The 22,612-nt window shown below is 39.1% G+C and overlaps 1 protein-coding gene across 1 annotated transcript in view; it reads right to left on the bottom strand.

The window, feature by feature from the left end:
- LCLAT1 (lysocardiolipin acyltransferase 1) overlaps nt 1-20,462 on the bottom strand; it is a 112,339-nt gene extending 91,877 nt beyond the window's left edge. Inside the window, exons 1-2 of the mRNA XM_033055874.2 lie at nt 20,419-20,462; nt 20,220-20,313 (exon numbers count right to left, since the gene is read on the bottom strand). The gene's annotated coding sequence lies outside the window, so the exon portion shown is untranslated. The remainder of the gene's footprint in view (nt 1-20,219; nt 20,314-20,418) is intronic.
- Between the last annotated feature and the right edge of the window lie 2,150 nt (nt 20,463-22,612).

Below are 22,612 nucleotides of genomic sequence, written 5' to 3'. Positions count from 1 at the left end.
TATGCAAGAGCTGGGTCAGACTAGATGGATTCACAGTAAATACAAGCATTTTTGGGTTCAAATTTTGAGTAGCAATGACTACATCTTGGTGAAAGACTATCATTCTGTCGCTTTTGCATCTCCCACACTGGACAAGGAAAAGGAGTTAATTATACAAGTTTTATAATTATACTAATTTTCAATCCAGAAAAGAGCTGCCTTTATTACATTTCAGGAAATGAGTTCTAGAAAATTCTATATCCAGCAGGGAGTGTAGATCAGCATGAATGAAAAACTGCAAGCCAGAAGCTATGAAACCATTACAAACTCCCTCAGTGACCTTATTTCAGCACAGGACCTTTGCAAGCATCAATCCACATCTGCTAAAATAAAACCTGCTTCCCACCACCTCTTCTCTCACACAATACACGTGTATCCATTTTCTGTGGAAGTATATTCCTTGCTTCCTGTGTATTCCTTGCTTCCTGTCTTTCGTCTGTGCAGAGAAATTGGAGACAAGAGGACAACTGCCCATATGGAGAAGAGACTGCAATGTCCACATGCAAAATATATACCATTGCAAAATTAACATCACATTGGGCCAGAAAAAGCTACTAACCTGTCTTTGAAAAGGAAAAAAAAAAATTAAAAAGCCCAAACTACAGACCTAAAAAGGAATAAAAGGGAAATGAGTCATGGGGAAAATTTCAGGGAAGTTTCACATGAAAAGGAAACCCATAAGCAATTTATAAAGTTTTCCATCCTGTTGTCCTCCCCCCTCTTCCCCCTGCCCTTTCTTTTTTCTTTCCCAGAAGCTTGATGGAAGTGGACAGACCTCAAAATACTTTTATTAATCCTGCTATTAGAAGGAGAACAAAACAGAGAATAGGCCACACTGTGTTCTGACATTCTGAAGATTTGTCTGTTGCATCTTTTTATTCATGGAATAAAAAAATGCATTGCATCAAGAACTGGCAACTACAACCATTCAAAAACTATGAATCAGATTGCCAAAACCCAAACACATTAAATAACCATTCCATCTCCAGTTTTCAGACATGCTGTCAGGAAATGAATGGTTTCTTTCTTCTCCTACGTCAAATGGGCAGGTGGAAAATTCCCAAGCACGTTCTTCTCATGGCTATGTTCTCAATCAGCTGGAAAGCAAATGTATCACAGACCCAGTAAGGCCATTAGATTTATATCTTAAGTCCCTCCCTGACACTCAGAGGCAGTCTTGCATCTTTGCTCCTGCACTAGAGAAACCAGAAACTTGGGAATGTTCACATGCAGAAGGGGAAAAAAGATTCCAAGACATAAAGATGGCTCCTCAACATCCTTACTACAAATTGGCTTTACTTAAGCAAATTATCTTCTTTCTTCTGTAAATATCTTAAGTCATCACCTAATTAAAGAAAGAAAAACAAGCTGCTTTGCTGTTCCAGGCCAACATACTTTTCTTATGGAGAGCACAATAGTTTGGAGAGCAGATGGAAACACCTGCTGGAAGCTCTGAAGAACACTGATCTTCCCAGCTGCTCAGAAGACTGAAGCACACTGCTCTGCTTGACACATTTACCTGTTCACAAGCTTACAACCTTTGCAGCTTCTAAATATTACTCAGAGTCAGTCTTGACTCTGAACATGGCCCAAGAAAAGGCTTTCTCAAAAAAAGTTTACCACAAATACAGTCTGCAGGGCAATTTGTTTGAATTTATTCAGAACAAGAAAAATTGAGTCCTCATGCAAAACATTTGTTTCCAGGAGGCTCACAAAGGGATTCTGCTACTGAAATGACATAATGTTTGTCTTGAACAAGTGTGGTTTTCCAGGAGTCTTCCAATGAGACATTGTCTGTCAGTGAATCAAAATTTCTAGCTTTAGCACTTTCCAAAACAAACAAAAAAATAAACTGTATTAGCAATCAAAATAGAAGCAAAAGCACAGGAATTGAGAAGCTCTTTTCCTACACAGACATGGTACTCAGATTCCAGACCATGTCTCAATTTGGATGGCTGTTCTCTTTGATTTGGAATTCTACTCTGACAGTCATTGACCGGGAAATACTTTATAGATACTTAACCCTTAGAGAATGATCACAATTAGGATCCTGAAAAAAAAAAAATTTAGGGAGGTCACAAGTCCCACCATGACTCACACACATAGAGATGGTTTCAAGGAATCAATTATTAGCTGTTTGAATATGCCATGGCCCAGTTCACACACAGCCATTTCATTATACAGATCAATTGTGTAGATCTGACACATCAAAAGGCAGCAATCTCAACAGTTTGAATGGATAAATTCAAACAGAATTTCTTCTAGTAAAGCCATTGATGAAAAAATTATTTTTTCTTATCACACATATGAACATGTTTAAGTTCAACAGTTTGTTCATAAAAAACACCTCTGGGGGGAAAAAAAAATCTCTTACAACTCTCATAATAATGAATTCATTGTAGCTGCTAGAATTTCAATTAAAGTAAGAACAACCTGTAGAAAAAGCAGCATGTGTGACTCAAGAGAAAAGCTGCACCAAGCCTCCAGCATAACACGAGCCAAAGAGATGACCTTGTGAACTCCACCAGTGGAGGCTGCCACACACTCCTGGTACAGAAGAAACCCAAACAGGCTTTATTCTGTACCTACAGATAACATCTTGATTATTGCTCTAAGAACCTGTTTCCTGTCCCTCTTGCTGCCCTTTGGTCTTAGGTTCTGATGCAGCAGTGCTCTTTGGTCCCTCAGTCGTATTAACTCATTCTGCCAGCACAGCCTTGGTTTCTAATCCCACCTCTGGTCTGTTTAACACTAATTCCTGGACCTCATTGCCTACCATGCCCCCTCCCCTTCCTACTATTTTTAAACACTTCACTGACACTCAAGGAAGAACAAGCAAGCAGAAGAGAACTTCTAGCCCAGAATCACTCTCTGGAGCTTGGACCCCCTCATTTTCCGCTTCTGTGTAACACTATTTCGCTCCTGCCTGCTCTAAAACTACAGATCTGTCTACCCACTCGTGCCCCAGTTAAGATTCCTTGCAACAAAATAAAAGCAACTGGCACTAAACCCAATTGAAACCCTAGAAACAAGAATAACACCTGAGCATCACCAAGGACCTACCAGTTGCCCTAGAGTTTTCTGCAATCTTAACTGACGAGAAATAAAACCTTAACGATCAGATAAATCATATACCCTTTACAGTACTTGCTCTCTACAATTTTCCTTATGGCATCTATTCTGAATTGGAGTAGAAATTGAAAAAGAGTTTGTTTTATTTTGTGGATTTTTTGGGAAGTTTTGCTATTATGCTGGGACAGGGAAGGAGAGAAACATTTACAAAAAATTTGGCAAGAAGTTGCAACACCCACTTTTCTTTTGTTATTTTGGCGCCCATTGCCAATATTTTTGGATTTTCATTCTGGAAAAAGAAGAAAGATGAGGAATTGTCTGAAGGAGTGTTTGCTGGGCTGCTTGCCCTCAGAAAACTGGAAAATTGCCGAGGCTGAAGAAAGAAAGTATTCTATAAACTCAGATCTGACTTGTGTTAAACAGAACATTTCTAGAGAATTAATATTTCCAGTGTCTTGACCTGGGAAACTTTATCTTGTATGATGTTCAAAGAAATGACCAGTGGAAAAACCACTGACACACAATCAGCAGCAGCACAGCCAGTTGTCCTGTCTCACAGGGTCTTGTCAGACACCTCGGTAAGAAGGTGCAGAAGAAAGCTGCAAGGGACAGAGATGGTGAGTTTAGCCTCTGTTAACATTTATCTTATGGCATAAAATACTCAAGCTTACATTCTTCTCACTATTACTCATTCATTAGCAGACTGATCTTGTCTTCTATATAAAAATATCTAATCCTTTTGTTCTGCAAGCAATCTTTAAACCTTCTTCATTCTTGCTGAGTACCCAAATTCATGAAGGAAAAGGACTGGCAGCAGCCAGACAACCTGCCCATTTAAGCAACAATGGTACAAATCATCCCTCGTGTTCACTCAGCAACCAGTAGCAGGTAATCAGTCAGAAGCCCCACACTTAAAACCCTGTGACTTTATTTTAAAGTCTAAATGCTGTATCTTGTTCTAAAGAAAAGTTCCCATTTTATGGAATATCTTACTAGCAGAGATTGTTAGTTGTGAATGGTGGCTCAGAGTATATCAACAGATTCAAAGCTTCAGGGAGCACAGTATTACAAAGGAATAAAATAGTAAGGAGAAGATTAAATCTTACATCTGGGATTTGTTCAGTTATGACAGAGCAAGGGATGCTCTTGAGAAGCTGCCTCTCCAAGCCAGGGAGGTCTCGTTGGGCTGGCCAGCTGCCCAAGGTGCCAGCTACTGAGATTTAATCAACCTTTAACTGTTGGAGGGAATTCTCATTCTCCTGCAGCAACTCCAGAAGGGGAACTGGACAAAGGAAGGATTCAACCATACTAAAAGGCAGCCCTGGCACAACCTTCAAAGAACAGCTGGGAGCCACCAGCTAGGACAGCAGAACCAGCACTAATAGTCATGCAAAAAGACCAAGTCTGCAGTGACTCCTTGTAAAACAAGTATCTGTAATCTTACCCAGCCTACGTGCCTAAAACTACAGGGGGTAAAGAGAAGGAAAGGTGCCAGCTGGAGAAGGCTAGTCTAAGAAAACAAAAAGATGAATTCCTGTTGCCTGCCTTATTTAGAGTATAATTTATTCATCACCACACCAGACTGAAATGTCTGAGCAACTTCCAGAGCACTGAGAAGTTATTTTTGCCCTCCAAAATATAAGGAGTACAAGAAACACAACCAACAATCGCTGTTTAATACAATAATAATGCAATACTATGATTCACTTGTATTAAGTCTGACTAAATATGTCATTATCTTTAAATAGAAATGGCAACTAATAATTTTAAAACTAAAAATAGAAAGATATGTGATGTGAATCCTATGTTACTTACTCCTAACATATTATGCTGTCTTTCAAATGTTTTCCTAGGTGCTTTCAACTTCCGCAATTTTCTTGTTTTTCACTCAATTTTGCTTTATATTTCTTTTGTGAACCAAGACAGCATCTAGTCACAGAAATGCATTTCTAGAATTTTGTACAAAAAAGGACCACATTATTCCACTACTACAGAAACCATGCTGATATGAAATGTAGATGCCATTGTAACTAAAGATGTGGGAGCAAATACACAAATAAACCCTTTATAATGAAAGGAATACTAGAAGTCTTCTAAAAATGTCAGCTAGGGGAACTCAATAAAGGTCAAGACACTTTGAAAAGGAGAAGTTCATCAAAGATTTTCTGTATTTACTGTCTTTTGTTCCATAATATAGTACAATGTACTCCAGGTTACTTTAAAGCTGTGACCTTTCTTGCCAGCATACACTGTTCACTAACAAAAAAGTCACAAGTTTTGCTTGAAGAAGCCCAACCTGTTGATGTGTAAATTGTGAGTCTCCAAAAGCACTACTTAAATGACAGAGCTTCACCAACAGGATTACTTTTGACTGTTCTTGCATAAACCAAAATAAACAACAGGTGGGGAATGACCCAGAACTCCCTTCATATATTTTAAACAGCCTTTAATGTTACCATTCTCACCGCTAGCAAATGAAAATAGGTGGGGCAAATATCTTTGTGCCAATAAAAATGTTTCATTTAACAACAAAGCATGTGTGAAGAAGGCCAATTAAAATGTACAGGCACGTTTTGAAGTCACTGAATTTAGAATGGTGGAAATAAACCAGCATTTTCAAAATGGAAGCATTACAAAAAAGACAAGCAGATTTCCATCAGCTTAAGGAAGGTTTTCAAATAATTTTCTTTAAACTGCCACTATCAAAAAGAAAGCAAAAATCAAGAATGAGAGAGATTGTGAATAATATCAAAACCACTCTTGAAACTGATATTTTGTGGCTCAACAACCACATTTTCCCATGCATTTCAAAGTGCTTCTTTCCTTTCTTACAGGGCAAGACCATTAACACAAGAGGAGAAATAGCCTATAGCAAGACTACACAGAAAGTGCTTCTGTCGTTTTCTCCCTTAGGAAAGAGTATTACTTTCCTAAGGTGGCTTAGTTACAACATACATTTAAGTTGCTTTACCAGCAGCTAAAACTACAGCTTCCATTTTCAATCCACACAATTCCCAAGACTTATAAGTGGAAAGGAAATCTGTTTCCCAAATAACACCCCTTACTCTGCAGTTTATTTAAAGCTAAGTAGTTATTTCCTGTGAGATTTTTACAGGAGTTAATAAGACATCTTTTTCCTTTAAAGATAATCATCCGTGAGTCATCATCTCAAACCAATATAGACAATACAGACAACAGACCCACACAGAATGGCTGAGGTTGGAAGGCACCTCTGGACGTCTTCTGGTCCTGCTCAAGCACGACCAACTGCAGCCAGGCAAAGAGCCCTCCAAATTCAACATGAGGGGGTTTCTTCTTTAGCCACTACCATGACAGCTTTGGTCCTGGTCCTAACTCAGAGCAGAACAATTAATGCCAACTTTCAGGAAACTGAATTCTGTCTGAAAATATCTCCCTGCTAGTTGTAAAATAAGGGGACTATAAATTAATTTTAAAATTCACCAGTCCTCAGTTTCATTTCAAACAGTTTAAGCTTCATGAAGCAAATAACAAAGCTGATAATGTTGTTGTGAAATATTTCAAGGCTGAGAGAAAAAACCAGCAGCTCTGTGTCACAGCACGACCTATCAAAATAGTTCAAATTACTTTAGGAACCATAAATATCTTTAAAAAAAATAGTTCACTGATCTTCCAACTTTCCTCCCTCCACATTTTGGTAAGAGGACCAAATACCTAGGCAGACTAGAAGACATGAGCAACAACTGCGAGTTCCTTTACACTTATTTATATTAAGTCATTATTCTTACAGTAATCTGCAGTATGAAAAAGGACATAACAGACAAAGAAAATGAGAAGTTATGTCATTAGCATTTCTCAGGATGTCAATTTTTAATAACTAACCCTGTAGCAAAGAAGAAAGAGATTGATGGGAACAGAGCAAGCAAAAAATGAGATTTTAGGTATATTATGAAAAATAAAAAATTGGAAGTGATCTAAAACCTCTAACAGCATATTTATAAGTCTTTTTACTGGTAACAGATTCCGAGCTTCAAATCAGGTTTGACTGCATTAGTCAGTAAGGAAAAATGTAATAATTTCCTGATACTTCACTGAAATTCTTAGACCAAACTACAACAAAAATAAATAATAATCCCTTTTAGAAGGAATATTAGACAAGGATTCTCCTCCAGTTGTTCAGGAACGTTAGGGATTTAAAGTATTTCAAAATGTCTGGCTGCAGTTTAATACAACATGAATATGAACTCTCCCGTAACACTTTATCTAGTCAAATAATTTCTCTTTATAACTTTCTACCTGTAGTTTCCATACTGTCAGATACAGATATCAAGCATATAAATGGGAAACTATATTAAGAGATATCATAACTGACTCTTTTAAGCTCAAAGTAGGTTTTTCTATACATTAAGAACCACCTCAAGTCAGCTGCAAGATACTCTATAAAATAACATCTATAAACTGCAGTTTCTGTAAAGCTGTTGCACATTTTGATAGCATAATTTAGTCACTTTCTATTATGCAGACAACATAACAGAAATATGCTTTGAAATGGTAAAACTTTTCCCTATCAAAGTTGAAAAAGATTTAACTGATCACCAAATAAGGAAAACTATGATAAATCTAAAACTCCAAGCTTCACACCTCATTTAAAACAGATCTCTCCAAGTTATCAACTGCAAAGATGTCTGCCAGTTTTGACATCAAGTCAGCTTTGTCTCATTCTAAATGCCATAAAAGACTGAGGTACATTTACATCAAGTAACTTCAAGTATGCTTTTAGGAGCTGAAATTCACTGTGAAAGCCAATAAAGATGATGGAATGCTGTCTATCACCAATTAGTCAGTAAAATTCAAAGCACAGAGGTTCAGTATTAATTCCTTGGGAGAAAGGCATCCCAATCAACATCCTTCACCTTGACTGCAGAGGTAGCAGTCTGAAACTGGAAGAGGTGGTCCTGGATGGCCAATACAATTTTCACAAGTCACTGTGAGGAAGACTTCAGAATGTGAGTTGAGAAATTAGAAAAGGTTATTTTCCTCTTACTTCTTGGAACAATAACCACATGCTCAATCATGCATACGTAAGCAGACAAGGAACTGTTTCGCTCTGGACCAAAGCAATATTTGAGTAAGAGGCATAAAGCAGAATTCAGTCAAACTGCAAGAACCATTTGCGATTGTAAATGACTTTGTAGAAATAACTTGGAATACTGACAGATTTTTTTTCTGGTAGTCTTGATCCTATATTCAGGAACTCAATCCTGACCTCTCTTTGGAGTCAGCATTGATCTCAGGTATCTGTCATTTGCCTACAATAAAAGAGACTGCCAGGAAATCATTGCCTCAGACTACAGAAGAAGTGATTCTGCAGAAATCTAAAACATAATGATTAGTATCAGCCGAAACTTTGGTCAGACACAGCAACACCAGAATTTACAGGAGGGAGAACACATTTAGCAAGGGGTCATCCTCAGCAGAAGCACAATTTGCTACATTCACAGCTGAGATCAGGGGATTCAGTATCACTCAAAAAAATATTTGGGATACTGAAGCTGCACAATGAAATAGAAATTGTAAAGCACCAGATTTAAGGCTGTTGCTCCCTAGCTGGTTTGTTTTTTCACACAGGAACCCCACCTTACCTAATGCACAGGCCTTGACAGCAGGGTGAAGGAGGAGAAATCACTCTGGTATTTCTTTTTCCCCTTTCCATAATAGAGTGCTCAGAGATTAAAATTCTAGGATAAAACCCTCTTTTTTCCCCCTTTTTCCTCCACCTTAAGTTTATTATTTTCACAAAAGATCCTATTTATATTTTTACAACTCAAGGCCTACAGCACACAGCATATGAATTGTGTCTGCTTAATCTGGAATGTTTCCAGACTAATTTTTTTTCAGAGTATTTGTCACTGTGCAGTACATCACAAGCACAATTCACAGTTGTTATCAGCTTCAGTTGCAGCTGTGAAAGCTTTGCATTCTTTATTTTATAGATGTCCAATGTGGAACCTTACCATTCAAATACACGGATTACAAGTAGTTACTGTTAATAATGTTACATATCTTGCTTTTAAAGCAAAAAGTAAAATCCAGGTCTTCAGTGGCAGTTAACTGCAGAAACCTTCAGATGATCATCTCCAATCCTTTATTCAGTTCAGGATACGACATCAACCACATGCAACAAGTAAAAATGGGCTCTACAGACCACATTCTTAAAATACAAGCCATGGTAAACAGCAGTTTTTTAAGGGGAAAAAAAAAGAGAATGTCTCAGTGGAAATAAATCTTGTCAATTCAAATACAGAGATATGGGTGACATTAAAAAACTTAAGTCCATATATCACTTACCACTGATGTTTCTGTTGGTATTTTAATGAAGTCTAAGATTATGAGCCCACTGTGAAGACAATCTGGGACAGTAACAGCTGCTCATCTCTAATAACAATCATGTAACTTAAGAAGTGTCATTTTAGTATTTTCAATGAACAAAGGAAAGGAAAACACTCCAATGACAAGGTAGCATATCTTAAACAGAGGACAACCCAACATTCCCACATATAATATGCATGCTTTCCTAAAAATCAAAACCTCAGCACTTAAGTTGGTCAAAACCTGTAAGTTCCAAGCATTCCCTTCAAATTCTTTAGCTAAATTTATTAAAAAAGAAATAACAACAAAAAAACAAAAACAAAAAAACACCATGCTCCAAAAAATAGGAGTGTTATGTAGAAAGGGATCAGACATATGTTTCTGTATTTGCTACATTTCTGGGTAGGTCTGATAGCACTAACAGGTTAATGGATGAAAGAGTAAAGTGCTAATTAAACCAAAATTTTTATTTCAAGCCATTAGAGTAAATCTGTATAGTCAGTGTACAATTCCTTAAACCAGCAGGCTCGACTGAGTTAAAGAAAGAGCAAATCCTATAATTTTTAATGCTTCTCATGCTTAATATATAAAATGTAGGTACCTTTTTATGAGTACTTCACTATTTTCCCTTAAAGAAGCAAAATAATGTCTTCTAGTGCTACTGAATGCTCATTAAACAACTGATTTTTAAATAAAGATATTAATATGAAAACCCTAAAATGTAACCTATTTTCCTTTTGAAATAAATTCTGTCCATCAAGAAAAATCAATGAAAGCAGGCTTATAGAATTTGAAAGTTAAAAAGTAATGATTCCAAGTATTTTCTTTTTTTCTTTTTTTTCCTACTAGTTACATTGTAGTCAGAAAATTTCTTTATTCTACATTAAGGAATAACTTATCCAAGCTAACTTCCTTCTGAAAAAATTGAGTTTTTATTATGATTGCATTTAAAATGCTTATATAGAAATTTCCTAAGCTTTTCACAGAGCAAAAACAGTTAAATTTTTTTAATTAAACCACTTTTCCTTGAGAAATACTTCCTTTACAATGTTTTTAATATAACTCAACATTGGCTGCATCTTTCTTGACAGATGGTATTTCCTTAACAGAGAATGTCTCAAATGGTTTATGTATAACATTCTTTCTAAAATTCATTTCCTTTCTGTGTAAGAAGTTAATACACCAAGAAAAAAAAAATACTAGAAATGTTTCATGCCATATAACAGTTCTAGAGTTTTGCTTTAAATTAGCCAAGTAATATTTTTGTAGAAATATTATTAACGTGGTTGAAGCTTAACATTTTGAAAATGGAAAAATACTTGCCCACAACACTGCTTCTCTCCAGATCCCACTCCAACATTAACTTCTCCCTTACGTTCTACTCCTCAGCCCCATGTCTGGTGGAAATCCGACAGATCTTAGTAAGGCTCAGCTTAGGAGAGAAATGTTAAGTGGGTGATTGTTTTCAAGAACAACAGACTGGTAGTTCTGTAACAAATAGCTCCCAAACCAGAGAGGAAAGTACTTATAACTTCCCTCCAAAATAATTCAAAACACTGAAATCAGCAGAAAAGCACACCATAATCTTTCTGAGGAGGAGGACACACACTGAGGTCTCACAGAAGTAGATGCAGCTCCTAAGGGTGGGCCACTCCTGTTTTATTAACATTAAAACACAAGGTCTTAAGAGGGAGACTTGTACCAGCTGGGTGCAGAAGAACTAAGGTTCCACAAGCAAAAATCCTGGGAAAATGACATCTCTGCAGGATATTAAGGCCAAAGGTATTGGGTTTGCAGCTTGTAATATATACTCCCTATAAAGGTTGTAAATGTTTGGCCAAATGGCTGGAGAGCAACAGCAGTAAGAGCAGTCTTTAAGTGATAAAGAAATACCTGTTGATAATTTCTTTTTCCTCGTTATACTATAAGCATTCACTGAAATATTACTTTTATAACCGATCAAATAATTTTCTGTACAGCCAAAAATTTTTATTCTCAAATACTCTGCAGCCTGTGGAACTATACTTACAACAATACTACCTTCCATTTTTGGGCATCTCTTAGCCAATATGCCATTTTGTGATAGAACTGATGCCTGGAAAGGCTGACCTGGAACAGAGACTAGACAGAGCAGAAGGAATAAAATAGGTATTTATTGAAAGGATGCACCTTGGGCAATGCAAGAGCCCGGCTGGGGCTACACCCAAATAGAATCCAAGATGGATCCCAGTCATGAGTTTTTACACTTTTGTAAGTTTTGGTTCATCTACATATTGGGGTCAATTGTCCAACTACAGCCCCAGGCTATGAAGTCTCAGCCCCCTGGCTTGCCCCTTTCCTTTGACATTGTTTATGCTTTTTTGGGTAAGGGGTCTCCTTGATTCTCTAGCTGGGAAGGGATTGTTCTGTCTAACAACCCCTTGAACAGAACTTAGTAACACCTAATATGAAGTTTCAGAGTTACACATTAAGCAGCAGAGAATCTGAAAAATATAAAAGCTAAAACCCAAGGCAGCATTTCTAGTAAACATTATCATCTGTGTACATAGAGAATATCTTGCACTGAAATCCAAAAGCTACAAGACATTTTCCCTAAATTTTAAGGTTTGCCTATTTTATATTTATGAAGAAATTACATATTTCTAAATTTCAGCAAAGCCTGTCCTAAATATTCCTTTTCCAGCTACTTTTGTACTTCAAAACGCAGTGAGAGATCATGGAGACTCGGAATATAATCCTTCTTTCTAGTATCCAAACTCATTTTAGCCTTTTGCTCACAGCAATGCTCCCTTCAGTTCTGAAGGCAAGCTGAATGCCCAGAGCTCATAACAAAGCTTTGGACAATATGTGCAGTGCCAGTTTGCCTAAAAGATTTCTATGGATGCCTCATATAAAGTTAAAAAAGAAAAATCAGCTGCATCTAGCATCTCTACTTGCCACTGACGACATGTAAATTGAACAAGGACCTGAAGGAACTTGGGGCCACAGACAACATGGGAATAACTTATAGCTTCCCTTTAAAAAGGGGAAGGATTTCCTACAGCCACTTCAGGGGCCTGCTGCTGTTGCAGGAATGTGAAGGTCTGCCAAGCTGCAAAGGCACAGAGAGAAGGCAGACCATCAAAAAGCCCAGCTAAAATGTGACTGGAAGAACAAAACTTTACTAATCCTCTAAATTTTGAGTAAGGTACTTTCTTCAATTCAAAAGTAACTGCTATTAGTATGTTTTCAAAGAGAACTACTGCACAGGGGTGCTCTGTAACACATAATAATTGTTCTTCAGAACACCAGACTACCCCAATTACTTCAACAAAACCCTCATAATCTCAGCTATTTTTCCCTTTAGACAGAAGATAATATGTATTCCTGTGTCATCAACAACTATTTTAGTAATATCCCTGTTGTGACCACTCCAGTCCCATTTGCTTCTGCCTAAACTTAATTTCCATACTTCCATAACTACAGAGCCATTGTCTCAATTTAGCAGGTCAGTCATCTCTCCAGGTCCTTTGATGGCCTGCTGTAATTAGAACATACACAAAAAAATAGCTGTTTGACCTTTGACAACTTTGCAAGCATTTGTCTTTCAAAAACTATTAAGGTGCCAGACAAGATAAACATGCAGCTTTTTTACCCACAGTGTCATGATCTAAATGAGATGTGCTGTTTAATTCAAGCATTGTTTTAAAGTGTGGGGTTTTTTATTGCTGAGTGGAGTTGACACAGTTCAACATGTAACACTGTATCCAAGAGAGGTGAAAAATTAAATGCTTCTCAATATTTACCAAAAAGGCAAAGATTCATAGTAGAACTGAGATACAATATATACAATGCCTATCTTTATAGAAACACAAGTAAAAATAGTCTGTGAGATACATTTTTATAGAAATTATTATTCAAAGCAAATTTTGGTAATTAGCATTTCAAGATAGAATAATTTGTGACAGAAAAATGGAGTATTCACTCTCATGAATGGTAGACCCATGCAAGTGCTCGAAACAGCGGATAAGGATTTAATTTAAAACTTGGTATTCAAGAGAAAATTTAAACCCGATGTTTCTAATAAAAGAACACACTTCTCTGAGCAAAGCCATAATTTTGGGAGAGACACACCCTTTGTCACTTCCAACGGTTAGAAATAGATGAGTCTGCAAAACATTTATTGTAAATCACACTGAGACATGAGTATTTTTTTAAGGAAAATCTAGTGCAAAATCTATCCATCTCATGGAGGCAAGCACAATATGCAGCAAGGCCAGTCCTTTCCTCAAACAGTCTATCACCTAAGTTTAGAACGATCAAACATAACCACAACTCTACATTCCTTCTTCCTAGACAGTCTGTAATTATTTAAGAAAGATTGGAACAAACAAAACGCCCCCTTTACAAATGTGACATGCATGCCAATTCCCAGGACATTAACTGGGAATTCCACTATCTGATGAAGAATTACACATAAATAGCTCACTGGCAGCCCATTTGGAGGACAAATCTACTGACCTGGGCAAGAGATCCTAAAAGAAATTGCTAAAGTTGTTTTCTTTTTAAAGGAATGCACTAGGTAAGTTGACAGACTGAAGAGGGAGGAACAGAAGCAAGCTACTGTCTGTTTAGGAGGCTGAAAGGAAATGATTAGCCTTACCTTACCAGATTACAGGTTGTCTCAATAACCTTGGCATGAATGTATTACCTCACACTTTCTAAAATGTTGGACTCAAGAAAACAGGATTTCCATGAGTGAAGAGTCAAAAAAAAATGGACTGGTTCCCAACAGACACTTTTACTTGTTTTGCTCTTTCAGAAAACTTTTGCAGTTTTCCTTGGCTTTGTTAAAGAACCAAGCAATTACTTCCCTGGAGCACATGGCTCCCAGCTCCAGCTGATGCACAATCTCAAAAAATTTACCCAGCAGAACCAGAAACAAGCTCCTAGTTCTGACCATAATCTGAAAGCCCATCTGCAGCTTGGCTCACTTTGAAAAGTTGTATCTTCCATGGATCAGCATGTGGTCACTACTGTCTCCTGGCTTATCATACCAGACAAGTTAAAAGTTGTTTTTCAATGAGGACAAAACTTGTAACTGCTACTCAGTGGGCACAATGCTCAAGAAATTCTCACTGTACCACAATTCTGGGGAGAAAAAAAATCATTGAGTGAAATTAGAAGTGCTTAATCATATATGTTTCTTAAAAATAATATCACAAGCTGCAACAATTAGAAGAAAAAAGAAAAGCTTTACCAGTCATTATTACATTTATTATTGTTTATTCTTGCTAAAGTACTATCAGCTTTTTCAAAACCAATGCTCTTTACACTTAAGCAGATCACAAGCATGAGCTTGATAGCAAATGAAATTGATCAGCTGAACAAATGCATGATTAATATATGGTTTTTAATAACAGAAGGATCTAGTCCTTCTAGCATAATAAAATTAAGCATCTAAAAAACTGAATGAGCTTTCTCACAATTCCATGTCCAGACTGGGACAGAATTTTTTTTCACTACAGAAACAATTTATCAAAGCTAACCAGCACATCTCATATAAAAACACATAATGGAAATCCAGAGGATTTATCATTCTCTTACGTTTGTCCTCACACTTAGGGAAAGGAATTCACTCCACCTGTGATCAGAAATGGTCTATCTGAAGAGAAGTCTGCTGACAGATTGACTCCATCTCTGAACACTCTGCCAACTGGAAAACTTTCTCAGTATAGCCAAGACCTTTTTTTCTGTATTCGGGTAAAAATCAGTGATACAAGACTGGTAACAGTTCTTGAGGTCTTTTTACTTGAGGGTTTTTCTAGTTCTGTTCTAGAAACTGAAACTAGCCAGTGTTTAGCAGCAACTTGTAACAGTCACCTGAGAGATGCAATAGAGATTCCTTCCCACTTCTGTGTGGGAATATATAAAATACTGAATATCCTCTACCCAGAGCTTTACACTTGCTATACATCTGTTTACAGCTTTAACTCACCAACTGAAAATGGTAATTATACACTGCTCAAGGACATACAAGACAACCAGTGAAAACTTCAGCAATCTCCAAAACTTTACACACTGCTTGACAGAGAACTTTGGAAAAACAGAAGCATTTTACTTTGTTTTGATGTTGTAATTTAGCTGCTTGATGAGTGGCATTTACAGTTTCTGAACAGCTACCTTTCAAATTTCAGAAATACAACATGAAGTGCTTTCAGTGGTATTTATTTCAAAGAGACTACTAGTATCCTATTTGAGGCTGTCTATAAACAAATGGTAAAAACATTTCAAAAGCATTAATCAGTTTAAAAACATTAATTTCTGCATACATCTTTCTACATAAGTTAAATCACATTAGGATAACATACTTTCTAAAATATGGTTTGAGCTAATTTTGAAGATGGTTGGAAAAGTTTGGCCTACACTGATTAAAATCTATACTTAAATGAAAGGAAAATTTAACCACAAAAGCTGTGCTCATTTTAGAAAAACAAGCATATCACTGCCAAAGTGCTGTCCTAAGTTTAGATTGCTGTCTGACTAAAACATTATAATTATGAGAAACTGAAATGGATTTCTAAACGTTTCAAGATGAAACAGCCATTGAGTAATTTGCAAGATATGCAATTATCTTCTGAATTCAAAGACATAATGCTAATACTCGATCTGAACAAATGCAGGCTGTCTGTGTGAAGACTGAGGAAATCAGTATTAAACATCAATACCAACACTAGATAGGAGTAACCATAACGAAATCTAAGAGTAGAATTACCAAGTGATATGGAATTAATTACTTCAAGAATTTTCTTCAAGGAGAAAAAAAAGGCTTGGCATCTTTCTCTGCTGCTTTCTCTGTTGCTTCTGTCTCTCCAAGAGCTGCTCAAGCTGAACAGAGGATCCTCAGCCTTTTTATCCCCATTAAAACTGCATTTCACCCAAGCTCTCATGTGTAGCAAGACAGCAACATTTTTACCTTCAAACACCAGAGAGGTTTTCAAATAGATTTGAAGGGTCATAGAACATATGTTCTGTTATTTCACAATTAACATTCATATCCACATGGGATCACTACCACACTGACCAGGCAAAAGTTAAAAGGAAACAAAAATTAAGCATTATCACAGGCTCACCCCAGATCTGTTTGTCCATTTCATGTACAACCCTTGTAACTTTCAGCTACTTTGAAATGTAAGTTAAATCTTTATCTGCAACAATCATTAACAGTTTGAGGCAATTAGCAGGATTGTAAGAAATTCAAAGTAACTCCATTCCTGTTTCAAAATCATGATTGCATGTACTCATCAGTACCTGCACTGCTTTTTATTGCCAGTCTTTGATTTGGGAAGAAAATTTCAAGATGTGTTCTATTTCTTGGTCTCCTTTGAAAGCCTGAGCGTTCAGTTATCTTTCGACTCTTCTGACTACAGCCTAGTCTGCTGTTTCACTGATTTGGTGAAAGGAGTACAAAACAATCTGTCATTTATATATGAAAACACAGGAACTGTGAGCGTGTCTGGGACACAGCAGTTCACAGGACCACCATCATTCAAACTGTAATTTTATAAAGGACCAGAGAAATTTGCAGCAAAAGTTATTTCTCTTTCTACCAGCACTGTGAGGTGATCCACACAACTGCTTCATACACACTCGTGAAGCAGCCTTCATTTAGCCTTCATGGCACCACTGGAGCTGCCATCAAAGGAGAAGAGCAAACAGAGATCAATTTCTCTCAACAGTAAGAGATGCTGGACGCCTTAAAAATAATAAAACCATTGTAAGCTGAATGGAAAAGCACCTGAGATTAAGAAATGTCTTTCAGAAACACTGAAATGAAAGCAATACCTGTTCCCTTGATACCTAAAATAGCATCAATAACAGGTTTTATACCCAAGGATGCCTGAAACAAGCTCCTCAAGAGTCAGAGGAGTTTTGGTATCACAAATGCAACATCTTGGAAAAGCAAGGTGAAAAAAAGCAGTTCTGTTCTCAAGGGGAAAACACCTTAAGCCTATTATCAGATTAAAGGCAAATTAATTTTCTCAAACTCATGAAAGGATAGCGTGTGAGCCCCGTGAAGCAACTAATTTTGCATTGGCAAATAAAGACTCTCCCAGTTATTAACCCCTAAGCATCCAAGAACTCTAATACAATGTAAACAAATGTACTTCAGTAAATTAAATTAAAGGTCAAGTTCACGAGCAAACTAACTCAGCTAAGAGAAAAAAATAGGAAAACAAAGAGACATTTTGGGTATGTTAGAAGAATTCTGCTAACATAGCTCCATCACATATCACTGTGCCCGGCTACAGCAAAAAAATTGGGTAATTCACAATGCAGAATTGTCTTTCAGGAGTAATTTACTTGTTAGGCCAAGGCAACAAATAGTAAAATCAAACTGTGAGCCTTTGCCCACAGTCGGCAAGGACCCATTCCAAAAATTCAACTCTCCAAAGGTTCCATCTCCCCCTCTCTTAGCCCTAAGTGCTGACCAAGCACCACACACACGACACAAACAAGCCAGCTCTCCTCAGGCCAGTGCCAATAAAACATTTTACCAGACTGTGGAGCTCAGTGCCTCATGTCTGTGTGTTCCCAGCACCAAGACATGAAGCAACAAGGGAACAACGAAGGGACAGCCTTGAACAGACTGTAAGTGGAGAAGAGGAGAATGAAATAAGGAAAGAAGGACAGAGGAAAACACTGATTATTTGCAAACAATAATGAAGTAGGAGGAAAGCATAAAGAAGCTGGAAGAAGCAGCCAATAACAGTAAAAAAAGATGTGCTTTGGCAAAGCAGAGTTGGGAGGAGTAAGGGGAAGCAGCACATTGAAGGACAGGACAAGTGACAGGAAAGAAAACACATACATGAGACTGTCCAAACAAAAATTAAGAGAAGGAAATTCTACGGGGAAAAGTCTTGGGCAGAATCAGGCAGAAAGCCATCTGAAGGACAAGAGGATTTACACCTATGGCAGTTCAGATTAAGAATCTAAGAATTAAAAATCTGGCTTTACTATAAATAGCTGCTGAAGGAGTAGAGACTGTGCAGGAACAGATGAAACATGTGACAGCCTCCCACTTGAGCAATTGGAGAAAGGGTTACTTGATCCAGCAAATCCTAACACCGCTAAAACCCCAGGTGGGTGTAAAGATGACACCTCTTTCCACTTCCAATCTTCTTTCCAGATTGCTTTTGTGGGGAGGGCAGGCAACTCCATGAAAGCAAAACTCATTGAGACTGAGGAGCTGGACCACACCAGAATCAAGGTTTCCCTGCAGAATCTCAGCCTGGTTTTCACAGTAGGGTACAAAATTATCTTTCCTTCAAGATTCTGCCTCACTGAGTACACATGGTGGACCAGCCCCTGATGTCTAAATAAAAGTTTCTAACTGACTTCACTTTTTCAGCACAGAAACACTTTGGCAATAAGTGAATGGAGAAAAAACACTGGAAAGACGAGAAAGTTCCTTCACAGGGTTACACTCTCCTCACTCTTACCACATATTCCCTACACAAACTTTTCTTTTTTCCCCTACACAAACTTTCCTTTTTTTTTAATCAAACTTTTCTGAAGTTTGAGGTATACTTCTGATTTTCTGAATGACCAAGTTGAGATTGGGTTTCTTGAGGTACAGTTTCACATTATGGTTGACCCACAGCTGTGTTAAATTAGTGCAGAAGGAGAAACAGCTTTCGTTCATATCAGAGCAAGCACTCAATGGAATAACTTCCATCCCCATAAAACTGTTAGATCAACTGTCCCTGAAATCATCCAACCACTAAATCCACTACAAAGAGAGTAACAAAGACCCACAGCCAGCAATGGAAAGGAGTGAGACTACACTCTTCAGCTGCAGCCCACACACTGACCAAACTGAATTCACACTGGGAAAGGGCACCTTGATTTGCAGAGGTACAGCTTCCACTGCAGCTTTGCATTCAGACTATTAGGTAATACTGTAAAACATGACTGCAAAGTCAACCAACTCATTTTAGATTTCTGTGTTCAATTTAAGACATATTTTATTTTTTTTCAAATCCTAGTTTCCCCATTTGCTACGTAAGAAGCAGGATGGAGGGGGACCCGTCTATTAATTTCTGTTTTACAGTGGAGTAAGTTCATGCTTGAGCAACACTAAAATGCTACCATTCTATCTACAACTAAAAAGTCCAAAGGTCCAAAAATGAAATAAGTGAGATATGGTGATGTATTCAAGCAGTAAGCAAAACACACAACCCATCTGCGTAGCCCACTCCACACATTAACAAAAGTAGATTAAAGAAGTCCAGTGACCAAGAACCGTATTGCAATGAATACACACAGGCACCAGTGTGAAACCACACACCCAGTTTAACTCCAGTGTTTATTTTTAGTGTGTAGTTTCCTGCAGCCCCAGCCATGTCCTGCACAGCCCGGTTGTGCAGAGCTGCGAGCCCTGGTGCAGCGCTCACCCTGCATTTACTGCACAAGAGAGCATTCGGGTCAAAGTTTAGCTCTGCCAGAGGGCACATCCAGCCCAGACAGCAGCACACACGCCGATACTAACGGGAAAAGTGACAACACACACAATCACCAAGAAAAACCACCCAGTTTCAGCTGGGAAAAAAAAAATCCTGACTGGTTTCTGTGTATGTACAAGCCAAAACAAGACACGCTGCTTTTTTCTTCCCAAAATGAAGGATACTAAGGATGAGAGTATTACAACAGGCCTCTGTCTATTTATTCCTCCATGTGCAACAAAACCAGCACTGAAACCGAGGTTTCGGGTACCGTACACGTCTCACACACACGGAACGCCTCCGCAGACAAACTCAAGCGCTCTCCTCCATCGCCGCGGCTCCCGGCCCTCCTACGGCGCGGCGACCATGCCTGCGGAGAAACGGGAGGCGGGTGAGCACGAACCGGAGAGGCACGGCGAGCTGCGGAGCCCCGGCGCCGCTTTCACCGCCAGCCCGTCCTGCGGCCCTCGCTCACCTGGGACGGGGCAGCGCCGCGGCGGGAGGAGCTCAGGGAGCCGCCGCACCGCCGCCGCCGCCCGCGGGCACCAGGGTCGCCGCCATATTCGCGTGGCCTCTGACCCCGCTCACTTCCGGTCACGGCGGTCACGCCGTTGCCATGGCAGCGCTCCCTTAAAGGGACCGCGCGGGAGAGGGGCCCGCGGGGCATGGCCGCCTCCTGTGCGGGGACAGCGAGAGCGCGGCGGCGGCGGCCGGGGAGGGAAGCAAAACACGCGTCTTAATTCGGGGATTAGCCGAAAAGAGACAGTGATTCATCCGCCCCACAGCGCTGCACGGAGGGGAAAACCGTAGTGCTGGTTAGCTGCGGAATTTGTCATGAGATAGCCCGTGGGGTGGGAAAGTAGTGGAAAACGACCGTGGCATGATTTCCACTGCTGTGAGGAGATGGTTTCTCTTGACTTTCCCCGAAATGGGCTGTGTTTTCATGGGGTTAACCTCTTTATACTCTTTCCACATGTATGTTTTTGTAAGGTAAACAAACCCGGTGAAACCCCCGGTCTAAGAAGGGAAACTCCAGGAGGTTTTAAATAAAGTTTTATGTGTGAAACCAAACTGAGTGCATTCCCGGCTGACAAGAGCTGCTGGATGAGGACCAAAGCAACCTGGGCTCTCCTGATTCCACATCAATTCCATGTGCATAGACAAACGTGACCCTCTGCAAACCTCCTCCAAAGCACAAATGAAGGGCAAAACCTGATCCCACACCCACTTAGGGATATATCCCCCTCTGGGATCCTTCTTTCCCACTGCAGCTAGTTTTAAGGACAACATTGTCTCTTCTGATACACCTGCAATGATCCAGTTCGAATTTATTGCCTTAGAGATCACCTTTGTGGAGTTGAGAATTGGTCGTCCATTTGGTCAATAGCTGAAATAAAAATAGTCGATAGGGAAGGAGCCTTTGGGGAATTTCATCCCAAAAGTGATAAAGATGTTGGAAATTCCACTCTCATCGCTTTTTGAGGGCTCTCATTTGTTCATTCAGCCTGGAGAAGTAGGAGCTGAGTGGGGACTTAGCTGTTGCCTACAAGAGGTGGAAGGTGACTGAGAAAGTGGAGCCAGACTCTTCTCCAAGGTGCAGAGCAAGCAGATGAGAGGCATTGGTCCCACATGTCAGCAGGAGAAACCCCAATTAGTTATTAGGAAGGAATTCTTCACAATTAGAGCAGTCAAGCACTGGAATGGGTTTCCCAAAGACCCTGTGCAATCTCAAACCCAGGACGGACTGTGTCTTATGTAAAAGTATGAATAGGATCCCAAGTCCTTCAAAATGCCTTAGCTGAAGCCATAAAGCTCCGTGTTGGAGCGCTCTGCCTCGTGTGTCAGGAGGCTCTTTGTTGTGTGATTCACCTCAGCTGACTTGTGCTAACCAGGAAACGGGCATTTAGTCAGACTTAGTCACCAAGATTCCCTGCTCTAGGCAGCTCCAAAAAGTGACCCGTTCTGTGCCAAACTGGTTGTCTGAAACAGCTCTAGGGAGCTGAAATGGCTCACCTTGAGATCACTCTGACTGATGACATGGTTAAAGCCAGGTGAAGTGAATCCTCACTGATACCTCTTGAAAATAAGGACAAGATCAAGACAAACTCCTGAATTTTAAGTAGCAAAAATAAATAACTTAGGATGAAAGACATAACATCAGCAGAATGTCCCCAAGGGTAACATGTGCTGTAGGCTGTCAGCCATACATTTGTGGCCAGGCTTCTGGGCAGCCTCAAAACTTCGAATAGAAACAGGGCAGTGATGGCATCTGCAATATCTGCAAAATTCCTGGTGCAACCCTGCTATGCTAAATGGAAAGCTGTCCCCAAATTATTGTGCTGCTTGTCTAGGAAGGCAAGAGGAGAGGATTTGCAGTGATGTCTATGTGTGGCTTCTGGTATTTGTACCATAGGGCAGTCATGGCTCTTTCGTTAGTTTGATAAACTGGGCAAAAATGCATGTGGCTGATTGCCTCTTGGGTTGAAGCTCTCTGCATGGAAGTAATGCATGCTAAAATGAGCTAATAAAATACTGAGAAAGATTTGTAAATAGCTAAGTAAGAAGCTTTGGCACTCTGTGCACCAAAATGGAGACCAGAATCTTACTGTAGCCCATTTCCAGGGTGACCTTGGATAAATCATCTCACTTTCCTATCAGCATAGTAGGAA

This window comes from Catharus ustulatus, chromosome 3 (assembly GCF_009819885.2).
Source record: "Catharus ustulatus isolate bCatUst1 chromosome 3, bCatUst1.pri.v2, whole genome shotgun sequence".
Classification (NCBI taxonomy): Eukaryota; Metazoa; Chordata; class Aves; order Passeriformes; family Turdidae; genus Catharus; species Catharus ustulatus.
This window is presented reverse-complemented; position numbering and strand designations above follow the sequence as displayed.